Consider the following 13,045-nt stretch of genomic DNA (forward strand, 5'->3'; position numbering starts at 1 on the left):
CGGAGGTGAGGAGGGAGGGCGTTCCGGGACCGCGGGAGGACGTGACCCGGGGGTCGACGGCGGGATGGACGAGACCGAGGGATAGTGAGGAGGTGGGCGGCAGAGGAGTGGAGCATGCGGGTTGGGCGGTAGAAAGAGAGAAGGGAGGAGAGGTAGGAAGGGGCAAGGTGATGGAGAGCCTCGAAGCCTAGAGTGAGGAGTTTTTGTTTGGAGCAGAGGTTGATAGGCAACCACTGGAGTTGTTTAAGAAGGGGAGTGACAGGCCCAGAGCATTTCTGCAGGAAGATGAGCCGGGCAGCGGAGTGAAGAATAGACCGGAGCGGGGCGAGAGAGGAGGAAGGGAGGTCAGAGAGAAGGCTGACACAGTAGTCTAGCCGGGATATAATGAGAGCCCGTAACAGTAAGGTAGCCGTTCGGGTGGAAAGGAAAGGGCGGATCTTGGCGATATTGTAGAGGTGAAACCGGCAGGTCTCGGTAACGGATAGGATGTGTGGGGTGAACGAGAGGGACGAGTCAAGGATGACACCGAGATTGCGGGCCTGCGGGACGGGAAGGATGGTCGTGCCATCCACGGTGATGGAGAAGTCTGGGAGTGGACCGGGCTTGGGAGGGAAGATGAGGAGCTCAGTCTCGCTCACGTTGAGTTTTAGGTGGCGGGCCGACATCCAGGTGGAGACGTCCCGGAGGCGGGAGGAGATGCGAGCCTGAAGGGAGGGGGAGAGGACAGGGGCGGAGATGTAGATCTGCGTGTCATCTGCGTAGAGATGGTAGTCAAAGCCGTGAGAGCGGATGAGTTCACCGAGGGAGTGAGTGTAAATGGAGAACAGAAGAGGGCCAAGAACTGACCCTTGAAGAACTCCAACAGTTAAAGGATGGGAGGGGGAGGAGGCTCCAGCGAAGGAGACCGAGAATGACCGGTCAGAGAGGTGAGAGGAGAACCGGGAGAGGACAGAGTCTGAGAAGCCAAGGTGAGATAAGGTATGGAGGAGGAGGGGATGGTCGACAGTGTCAAAGGCAGCAGAGAGGTTCTGAAACCCACAACGTTAGCATCATCTTTGATTCCAAGATCTGTCGATCAATCAGTGGCATTTATTGAGCGCTTGTGTGCAGAGCACTATAGTAAAAACTTAGGAAAATACAATTCAACAGAGTTAGTAGACACTTCCCGCAAGGAGTTTACAGTCCATTCATTCATTCAACAGTATTTATTGAGCCCTTACTATGTGCAGAGCACTGTACTAAGTGCTTGGAATGTACAAATCGGTAACAGATAGAGACAGTCCCTGCCCTTTGACGGGCTTACGGTCTAATCGGGGGAGACGGACAGACAGAAACAATAGCAATAAATAGAATCAAGGGGATGAGCATCTCATTAAAACAATAGCAAATAAATAGAATCAAGGTGCTGTACATCTTATTAACAAAATAATAGAATCAAGGCGATGGACATCTCATTAACAAAATAAATAGGGTAATGAAAATATATACAGTTGAGCGGACAAGTGCGGTGCTGAGGGGAGTGGAAGGGAGAGGGGGAGGAGCAGAGGGAAAGGGGGAAAGAGGGTTTAGCTGCGGAGAGGTGAAGCGGGGGTAGAGGGGGAGCAGAGGGAAAAAGGGGAGACTGATCCGTACGTAAGTGCTGAGCGGCTGGGAGCGAGGTGAATGTCAGCGCTCAAACCCAGGCTGTTGCTAAACCTTGTCGGCTTTTTCTCCACAACATTTCTCAGATCCACCCTTCCTTTCCATCCAACCGCCTCCGTGATCCAAGTGTTTGAGAAGCAGCACGGCCAATTGGATAGAGCACAGGTCTGGGAGTCAGAAGGACCCGGGTTCCAGTTCCGGCTCTGCCAATTGCTCTGTGACCTAGGGTGAGTCACTTCATTTCTCCGTGCCTCAGTTACCTCATCTATAAAATGGGGGATGAAGACTTCGAGCCCCATGTGGGACATGGATTTTGCCCCACCTGATTACCTTGTATCTACTCCAGGGCTTAGTAAAATGCCTAGCGCATAGTAAGTGCTTAACAAATACCAAAGAAAAAAGTGATTAGTACAGTGGTCTGTGAAAAGTGCTCAGTAAGTACCATTAATGAATCGATCAAATCCCAGTGAAAAGTGCTCAGTAAATACCATTAATGAATCGATCAAATCCCAGTGAAAAGTGCTCAGTAAATACCATTAATGAATCGATCAAATCCCAGTGAAAAGTGCTCAGTAAATACCATTAATGAATCGATCAAATCCCAGTGAAAAGTGCTCAGTAAATACCATTAATGAATCGATCAAATCCCAGCTCGATGGCTGTATCAGGCTCCTTGCTAGGCTTCCTGCTTCTCTGCCGTCCAATCTATGCTTCACTCTGTTGCTCAGATTGTCTGTCTAAAACATTTTTTTGAACGTTCCCCACTCTTCAAAAACACTCTTCAGGGTTTATTCATTCATCTTCACATCAAGCCGAAGCCCTTGCCGTCGACTTTAAGGTAAGCTCGTGGACGGGGAACGTGTCGGTTGTGATGCCATACTGTACTCTCCCAAGCTCAAGAAATAAGATCGACTGACTGATTGGCCCCGTCAGCTCCCTCCCTCTTACCGATCCACTCTCTTCTCCCATTACACCCCAGCTCGGACTCTCCGTTCTTCCCCAGATCCCCTTCTCCCCGTGCCTTGTTCTCGACTCTCCTGCCTCCACTCTCTGGCTCACATCCTTCCTCCTGCCTGCAGCTCCTCCTTCAGACCCCGGCTACCGCTCTCCTTGTCTTCAAACCCTTCTGAAATCCCACCTCCTCCTGGATTTTTCCCCCAGTGGATTCTCCTCAGGTCACACGTTCCCTACTCTAATCTCAGCAGGGTTTTTTTTAGTTATTATTTGAGAGTATTAAGTGCTTACTATGTGCCAGACACTATACTAAGGGCTGGAGTAGAGACATGTTCATCAGATTGGGCGCAGTCTGTGTCAGTCTTCATCCCCATTGTACAGATGAGGTAACTGAGGCCCAGAGGAAGTGAAATGACTTGCCCAAGGTCACACAGCTGCCAAGTGACCGAGCAGAGATTAAAATTCAGGTTCCCTGACTCTCAGGCCCGTACTCTTTCCACTAGGCCATGCTGCTTCCGCTGGGCAGGGAGCATGTCTACCAACTCTGTTCTCTTGTTATAGTGTAATAATAATAATAATGTTGGTATTTGTTAAGCGCTTACTATGGGCCGAACACTGTTCTGAGCGCTGGGGGAGATACAGGGTAATCGGGTCGTCCCACGTGAGGCTCACAGTTAATCCCCATTTTACAGATGAGGTAACTGAGGCCCAGAGAAGTGAAGTGACTCGCCCACAGTCACACAGCTGCCAAGGGGCAGAGCCAGGATTCGAACTCATGACCTCTGCCTCCCAAGCCCGGGCTCTTTCCACTGAGCCACACTGCTTCTCTAGTGTACTATCTAGTGTACTGTAGTGTACTATCCCAAGTGTTTAGTACAGTGCTCTGCACATAGCAAACCCTCAATAAATATGAGTGATTGATTTCTTAACTTTTCTCTACTTTCCACCATACTTGGGTACATATCACTTTATATACTCTACTATTTGAGCACTCCTTCCTTCCACTTATAACATATTTTATATCTATCTTCCCTGCTCGATTACAAACTCCCTGTAGGCGGGGGTTGTGTTGTCACCTGTTGTTCACTCCTGTTCTAATCCTGGCTCTTCCACTTCTCTGCTGCATGTCCTTGGGCCTTCACTTCACGTCTCTGTGCTCAGTTTCCTCATCTGTAAAATGGCGATTAAGTAAATAATCAGGGTATTTGTTCAGCGCTTACTATGTGCCAAGCACTGTTCTAAGCGCTGAGGAAGATACAGGGGAATCAATTTGTGCTATCCGGGGCTCACAGTCTCAATCCCCATTTTACAGAGGAGGTAACTGAGGTACAGAGAAGTGAATTGGCTTGCCCAAGGTCACACAGCAGACAGGTGGAGCCGGGATTAGAACTCACGTCCTCTGACTCCCAAGCCCGGGCTCTTTCCATCAAGCTTGATTCTATTTATTGCCATTGTTCTCGTCCGTCCGTCTCCCCCGATTAGACCGTGAGCCCGTCAAAGGGCAGGGACTGTCTCTACCTGTTACCGATTTGTACATTCCAAGCGCTCAGTACAGTGCTCTGCACATAGTAAGCGCTCAATAAATACTACTGAATGAATGAATAAGCCATGCTGCTGCCCTGTGAGCCCCATGTGGGACGGGGACTATATCCAACCCGATTTGCTTGTATCCACCCCAGCGTTTAATACAGCGTGGCTCAGTGGAAAGAGCCCGGGCTTGGGAGTCAGAGATCATGGGTTCGAATCCCGGCTCTGCCACTTGTCGGCTGTGTGATTGTGGGCAAATCACTTCATTTCTCTGTGCCTCAGTTACCTCATCTGTAAAACGGGGATTAACTGTGAGCCTCACGTGGGACGACCCGATTACCCTGTATCTACCCCAGCGCTTAGAACAGTGCTCTGCACAGAGTAAGCGCTTAACAAATACCAGAAATATTAGTAGTAGAAACCCAGTGCTCTGCCCACATTTAGATACACAACAAATAAATTGTGGTATTTGTTAAGCGCTTGCTATGCGCAAAGCACTGTTCTAAGCACTGGGGGATACAAGGTGATCAGGTTGTCCCACGTGGGGCTCACAGTTTTTTAATCCCCATTTGACAGATGAGGTAACTGAGGCCCAGAAAAGTTAAGTGACTTGCCCAAGGTCACACAGCTGACTAGCGGCAGAGCCGGGATTAGAACACGCGAACTATGAAGTCTTTTTTTTCCAGTTTCCTCTATTTTCTTTAGAAGCCCCCGATTTCCGATCCATCGCTTTGCACAGTGAGGATTCGAGCAACTATTTTCTCATGCCCCTTTTCAGTGGTCTGTTTGGATGAATCCAGAGTTGTCGAATTGGAGCCTAATAGCTCAGGAAACACATGGACATTAGAGCACAAGCAAATAAATTAAAAAAAAAGAAAACTGGTTAAAAAAAAGTATATAGTGGTGGAGCAGAGTTATTTCATCCAAAAAAAAAAACTGGTTTAAAAAAAAAAAGTATATAGTGGTGGAGCAGAGTTGTTTTGTCCAAAAAAAAAGGGGGAAAAAAAAGTATATAGTGGTGGAGCAGAGTTATTTCGTTCAAACGTCTTTGTGGAAGATCCGCGAGCAGGTCGATACAGGGTGATCAGGTTGTCCCACGGGAGGCTCACAGTTAATCCCCATTTTACAGATGAGGCAACTGAGGCACAGAGAAACAGCGTGGCTCAGAGAAGCAGCGTGGTTCAGTGGAAAGAGCACGGGCTTTGGAGTCAGAGGTCGTGGGTTCGAATCCCGGCTCTGCCACTTGTCAGCTGTGTGACTGTGGGCAAGTCACTTCACTTCTCTGTGCCTCAGTTCCCTCATCTGTAAAATGGGGATGAAGACTGTGAGCCCCACGTGGGACAACCTGATTCCCCTGTGTCTGCCCCAGCGCTTAGAACGGTGCTCTGCACATAGTAAGCGCTTAATAAATGCCAACATTATTATTATTATTAGTATTAATAACTATGTGATTCTGTATTGAAACCAGGTGACGTAGTGGACGCTTCGTGATTTCTAGGCCGGTGTGATAGCGCCACCTTGAGGCAAAGAGTTAAAAGTTTTCCAAGTGATTGAAAATGCTAATAGATAATAATGTTGATATTTGTTAATAATGTTGGTATTTGTTAAGCGCTTACTATGTGCAGAGCACTGTTCTAAGCGCTGGGGGAGATACAGGGTCATCAGGTTGTCCCACTTGAGGCTCGCAGTCTTAATCCCATTTTACAGATGAGGGAACTGAGGCCCAGAAAAGTGAAGTGACTTGCCCACAGTCACGCAGCTGACAAGTGGCAGAGCCGGGATTCGGACCCATGACCTCTGGCTCCCAAGCCCATGCTCTTTCCACTGAGCCATGCTGCTCGCGCTTACTATGTGCAGAGCACTGTTCTAAGCGCTGAGGTAGATACAGGGTGATCAGGTTGTCCCACGGGAGGCTCACAGTTAATCCCCATTTTACAGATGAGGCAATTGAGGCACAGAGAAGTTAAGTGACTTGCCCACAGACACACAGATGCCAAGTGGCAGAGCCGGGATTCGAACCCATGACCGCCGACTCCCAAGCCTGGGCTCCTTTCACTGAGCCACACTGCTTCTCTACTAATGCTGGTATTTGTTAAGCGCTTACTATGTGCAGAGCACTGTTCTAAGCGCTGGGGTAGACACAGAGGAATCAGGTTGTCCCATGTGAGGCTCCCAGTCTTCATCCCCATTTTCCAGATGAGGTAACTGAGGCACAGAGAAGTGAAGTGCCTTGCCCACAGTCTCACAGCTGACAAGCGGCAGATCCAGAATTACGAACCCATGACCTCCGACTCCCAAGCCCCGGCTTTTTCCACTGAGTCACGCTGCTTCTCTAAGATAAACTGGCCTCAGTGCCATAAGAATAATGATATTTGCTAAGCGCTTACTATGTGCCAAACCCTGTTCTAAGCCCTGGGATAGAGACGAGGTAATCAGGTTGTCCCACGTGGGGCTCACAGTCTTCATCCCCCTTTTACAAGTGAGGGAACTGAGGCACAGAGAAATTGTGACTTGCCCAAAGTCACACAGGTGACGAGCGATGGAGCTGGAATTAGAACCCATCACCTCTGACTCGCAAGCCCACCCTCTTTGCACTAAGTCACGGTGCTTCGGTGTCAAGGCCTGAGCTCTTTAATTATAATATAATTGCAAGCACTGTAATAAGTACTGGGGTAGATTCAAGATAATCAGGTCGAACTGAACCCCTATCTTTAAAGCTCTCTATCACCTTTTCCCCTCCTACCTCACCTCGCTACTCTCCTAGTACTACTAATAATAATGTTGGTATTTGTTAAGCGCTTACTATGTGCAGAGCACTGTTCTAAGCGCTGGGGGAGATCCAGGGTCATCAGGTCGTCCCACGTGAGGCTCACAGTTCATCCCCATTTTACAGATGAAGTAACTGAGGCCCAGAGAAGTGAAGTGACTTGCCCACAGTCACCCAGCTGCCAAGTGGCAGAGCCGGGAGTCGAACCCGTGACCTCTGCCTCCGAAGCCCAGGCTCTTTCCACTGAGCCACGCTGCTTCACAGCTACTGCTACTCCAACCCAGCCCGCGCACTTTGCTCCTCTCATGCCGACTTTCTCACGGTGCCTCCATCTCATCTACCTCGCCACTGACCCCCTTGCCCACATCCTGCCTCGGGCCCGGAACCCGCTCTCTCAAATTCGACAAACAGTGACTCTTCCCCTGCATTCAAAGCCTTATTGAAGGCCCATCTCCTCCAAGAGGCCTTCCCTGATTAATCCCCCCTTTCTTCTTCTCCCACTCCCTTCTGCGCCACCCTGACTTGCTCCCTTTATCCGTCCCCCTTCCCGGCCCCACAGCACTTATGTCCATATCTAAAATTTATTTATATTCATGTCTGCGAGGCTCAGTGGAAAGAGCCCGGGCTTTGGAGTCAGAGGTCATGGGTTTGAATCCCGGCTCTGCCACTTGGCAGCTGGGTGACCGTGGGCAAGTCACTTCACTTCTCTGGGCCTCAGTTACCTCGTCTGTAAAATGGGGATTAAGACTGTGAGCCCCACATGGGACAACTTGCTTCCCCTGTGTCTACCCCAGCGCTTAGAACAGTGCTCTGCACATAGTAAGCGCTTAACAAATACCAACATTATTATTATTATGTCTTTCTCCCCCTCTAGACCGCGGGCTCACTGTGGGCAGGGGCTTTGTCTCCCCCGAGCACTCAGTACAGTGCTCAATAAATACAACTGGCCGACTGACAGACCTGTACAAGCCTCAGAGCCCAAAAATGGGAAGGAGGATGGGTATTGAATCCCTGTTTTACTTCTGAGGAAACTGAGATACAGAGAAGTTAGTGACTTGCCCAAGGTCACCCAACAGGCAAGTGTTAGAGCGTGAATAAAAACCCAGGTCCCCCGACTCCCAGGCCTGTACTCGTTCCACTAGGTAACCCTGCTTCTCGTGGACTTGATCCCGCTCCGGCAATCCGCCCATAGAGGTATTCAGACCTCTCTATTATAATAATGTTGGTATTTGTTAAGCGCTTACTATGTGCAGAGCACCGTTCTAAGCGCTGGGGTACAGGATAATCAGGTTGTCCCACGTGAGGCTCACAGTCTTCATCCCCATTTTACAGATGAGGGAACTGAGGCACAGAGAAGTGAAGCGACTTGCCCACAGTCACCCAGCTGCCAAGTGGCAGAGCTGGGCTTCGAACCCATGACCTGTGACTCCCGAGCCCGTGCTCTTTCCTGTGAGCCGTGCCGCTTCTCTATATTAGAGTGGGCTGGATTTCATTATTCCACAAAAAGGGAAGTAAATTAAAAAAAACCGACAGGTGACCGTAATCAAAGACTTCCCTCTTTCAGATCTTCCCCAGAAAGGATACAGATAAATCTCACTCATTTCCTGGGGAAAAATTTTCTATTTTCATCGGATCGATAGTTCTCTCTCGGCTTCGAGACATCTTTCACGGACTTAAGGGAAGTAATGGATCACAGAGGGACAGAAAATTTGGTGGTATTCAAATGCCACAGAAAGCCTTGAAATCCATTTAAAAGGAACATCTTGATATCCCTCTCCCATGACCTTTTGGACACTGTCATGCCTGTGTAGGAGAAAGCATAATGAAAATGATTGAACGTTAAGGCTGTTGAATCCAACTTTCCCTTCTTTGGTAGTTTCCCCTATTAGTTTTCAAAGTGAGTCATCGTGATGGGAGTCCGAGGATTTCACGGGCTTTGTCCAAAAGTTTAAATAGCATAATTGATAATGGGAGAAGGATTTAGAAAGGAGCAGGTCGGCCGTCTCCTGTCGTTTAAATAAACATTGATCTTGATAATAGAGAAGGTCAGAAGGTTTTCTTGTCTGGCTGCAAGAAAACACAGCGGCTCTTAACTCTTACTAGTAGGTCAGAAACAGGGAGGCCAACCTGTTCTATAATAATAATGTCGGTATTTGTTAAGCGCTTACTATGTGCCGAGCACCGTTCTAAGCGCTGGGGGAGATACAGGGTCATCAGGTCGTCCCACGTGAGCTGCACAGTCTTCATCCCCGTTTTCCAGATGAGGTCACTGAGGCCCAGAGAAGTGAAGTGATTTAATAATAATAATGTTGGTATTTGTTAAGCGCTTACTATGTGCCGAGCACTGTTCTAAGCGCTGGGGTAGACACAGGTTGTCCCACGTGGGGCTCACAGTCTTAATCCCCATTTTACAGATGAGGGAACTGAGGCACCGAGAAGTTAAGTGACTTGCCCAAAGTCACACAGCTGGCAAGTGGCAGAGCCGGGGTTTGAACCCATGACCTCTGACTCCAAAGCCCGTGCTCTTTCCAGTGAGCCACGCTTGATTTGCCCACAGTCACACAGCTGCCAAGTGGCAGAGCCGGAATTCGAACTCATGACCTCTGACTGCCAAGCCCGGGCTCTTTCCACTGAGCCACGCTGCTTCTCTCTATACTCTTTTATCCCAGGCAGTCTGGTTTACCGTGGCATTCGTTAAGAGCTTACTTTGTGCCAAGCACTGGGAGAGGTATAAGGTTATCATCCCTGCCCTACACGGGGCTTCGAAGTCCAAGACGGAGGGGGGAATAGGTATTTTATCCCCATTTGACAGGGAGACTGAGGCACAGAGCTGTGGTGACTTTTTTCCAATAGTATTTGTTTAGCACTTACTATGTAACAGGCATTTATTCATTCATTCAATCGTATTTATTGAGCGCTTACTATGGGCAGAGCACTGGACTAAGCGCTTGGAATGGACCAGCTGTGTGACTTTGGGCGAGTCACTTCTCTGCGCTTCAGTTCCCTCATCTGTAAAATGGGGATTCATTCAGTCAGTAGTATTTATTGAGCGGTTACTATGGGCAGAGCGCTGTACTAAGCGCTTGGAATGTACAAATGGGCAACAGATGGAGCCATTCTCTGCCCAATGACGGGCTCGCGGTCTAATCGGGGGAGACAGACGGACAAAAACAAGACCGCACTGAGCGCTGGGGTAGATACGAGCCAATCAGATTGGACACAGCCTCAGTGCTCATTCTACAGATGAGGTAACTGAGCCCCAGAGAAGCAAAGTGACTCGTCCAAGGTCACACAGCAGACAAGTGGCAGGGCCGGGATGAACTTGCCCAAGGTTGATGACGGAGCCAGATGAGAACCCGGATCTCGGGCTCCCGGGCTCCTCTGCTCTTTCCACTATTGCTGGATCCAGGATGGAGCCGGATGGCTTTCGTTTTTTTAAATTTTCAACATTGATCCTTCATTGGCTGCCGCTCCCGCTGGCGAGTTGTGCAGCTTGGAGGCGGCGTTAGAGTTTATATTTATGGAGCAAAGACTGCGGTCCAAATGGGAGATTTAGGGGCCCCGCAGAGGATCATGAGAAATCGGCATCCGTCTGCCAAATGATGTATCCGGCTACCCTGCCTGCCTGCTGTTGAGCTTGGCTCAGTGGAAAGGGCCCGGGCTTGGGAGTCCCAGGTCATGGGTTCTAATCCTGGCTCCGCCGCATGTCAGCAGTGTGACTGTGGGCAAGTCACTTCACTTCTCTGTGCCTCAGTTGCCTCATCTGTAAAATGGGTATTAAGACTGTGAGGCCCCACGTGGGACAACCTGATTACCTTGTATCTCCCCCAGCGTTTAAAGCAGTGCTTCACACATAATAAACGCTTATTCATTCATTCATTCAATAGTATTTATTGAGCGCTTACTATGTGCAGAGCACTGTACTAAGCGCTTGGGATGAACAAGTCGGCAACAGATAGAGACGGTCCCTGCCGTTTGACGGGCTTACGGTCTGATCGGGGGAGACGGACAGACAAGAACAATGGCACTAAACAGCGTCAAGGGGAAGAACATCTCGTAAAAACAATGGCAACTAAATAGAATCAAGGCGATGTACAATTCATTAACAAAATAAATAGGGTAACGAAAATATATACAGTTGAGCGGACGAGTACAGTACTGTGGGGATGGGAAGGGAGAGGTGGAGGAGCAGAGGGAAAAGGGGAAAATGAGGCTTTAGCTGCGGAGAGGTGAAGGGGGGATGGCAGAGGGAGTAGAGGGGGAAGAGGAGCTCAGTCTGGGAAGGCCTCTCGGAGGAGGTGATTTTTAAGTAAGGTTTTGAAGAGGGAAAGAGAATCGGTTTGGCGGAGGTGAGGAGGGAGGGCGTTCCAGGACCGCGGGAGGACGTGACCCGGGGGTCGACGGCGGGATAGGCGAGACCGAGGGACGGCGAGGAGGTGGGCGGCAGAGGAGCGGAGCGTGCAGGGTGGGCGGTAGAAAGAGAGAAGGGAGGAGAGGTAGGAAGGGGCAAGGTGAGGAGTTTTTGTTTGGAGCGGAGGTCGATAGGCAACCACTGGAGTTGTTTAAGAAGGGGAGTGACATGCCCAGATCGTTTCTGCAGGAAGATGAGCCGGGCAGCGGAGTGAAGAATAGACCGGAGCGGGGCGAGAGAGGAGGAAGGGAGGTCAGAGAGAAGGCTGACACAGTAGTCTAGCCGGGATATAACGAGAGCCCGCAATAGTAAGGTAGCCGTTTGGGTGGAGAGGAAAGGGCGGATCTCGGCGATATTGTAGAGGTGAAACCGGCAGGTCTCGGTAACGGATAGGATGTGTGGGGTGAACGAGAGGGACGAATCAAGGATGACACCGAGATTGCGGGCCTGCGGGACGGGAAGGATGGTCGTGCCATCCACGGTGATGGAGAAGTCTGGGAGCGGACCGGGCTTGGGAGGGAAGATGAGGAGCTCAGTCTTGCTCATGTTGAGTTTTAGGTGGCGGGCCGACATCCAGGTGGAGACGTCCCGGAGGCGGGAGGAGATGCGAGCCTGAAGGGAGGGGGAGAGGACAGGGGCGGAGATGTAGATCTGCGTGTCATCTGCGTAGAGATGGTAGTCAAAGCTTAACAAATACCATCATTATTATTATGTCACATGGTTGCTTGATATAACATTTGTGGTTTTTTTTAATGTGGTACTTAAGTGCTGACTATGTGACAGGTACTGTACTAAGCAGTGGGTTAGATACCAGCTAATCAAGTTGAACACAAATCATGCCCTGTGTGGGGCTCACAGTCTTAATCCTCATTTTACAGATGAGGTACCTGAGGCACAGAGAAGTGAAGTGATTTACCCAAGGTCACACAGCAGATAGGCGGCAGAGCTGGGATTGGAACCCAGCTCATTTTGACTCCCGGGTCTGTGCTCTATTCACGAGACTACGCTGCAAGAGCCTGGGCTTCGCAGTCAGAGGTCATGGGTTCGAATCCCGCTCTGCCACTTGTCAGCTGTGGGACCGTGGGCAAGTCACTTCACTTCTCTGTGCCTCAGTTCCCTCATCTGCAAAATGGGGATTAACGGTGAGCCTCACGTGGGACAACCTGATGACCCTGTATCTACCCCAGCGCTTAGAACAGTGCTCTGCACATAGTAAGCGCTTAACAAATACCAACAGTATTATTCTCCCTGTCACCTGTGTGTCCTTGTCTGTCGATCGTGGCCACTGTTAGACTCAGACGTCTGACACCGAGGCCTTCTTGCTAAACTCACCTGAATGTAGAACCAAATTCCAACAAGGCGTTCTGGAAAAATTAAAGAGGTAAGTAATCTGACCAGGATAATAATAATAATAATGATAACGATAATGTGGGTATTTGGAATGATCCCATTCAGGATCTGAATGGGAACTCCGGCTAAGCCTTGGTGAGCATGGCTGTGAGTTTCTTCAAACAAAATAATGTCCAGCAGCTAATATTTTGGCTCAGAAGGATTTCCTTGAGGAGGAATGAATGAGGATGATTCAGACTGACACCAGAAACACCAAAATAGATCCAAGCCCTTATTTCTCTGGCCTTCCTTTCCACAGGGATTGATTCCATGCCAAATCCCATGAATTTAACCATGAACCACCTTCCCCGAGCAGTGTCCGAGATGAAAAAGGGAGATTCATTTCATTCGTTCTT

The sequence above is a fragment of the Ornithorhynchus anatinus genome, chromosome 5 (genome assembly GCF_004115215.2).
Source record: "Ornithorhynchus anatinus isolate Pmale09 chromosome 5, mOrnAna1.pri.v4, whole genome shotgun sequence".
Taxonomy (NCBI): domain Eukaryota; kingdom Metazoa; phylum Chordata; class Mammalia; order Monotremata; family Ornithorhynchidae; genus Ornithorhynchus; species Ornithorhynchus anatinus.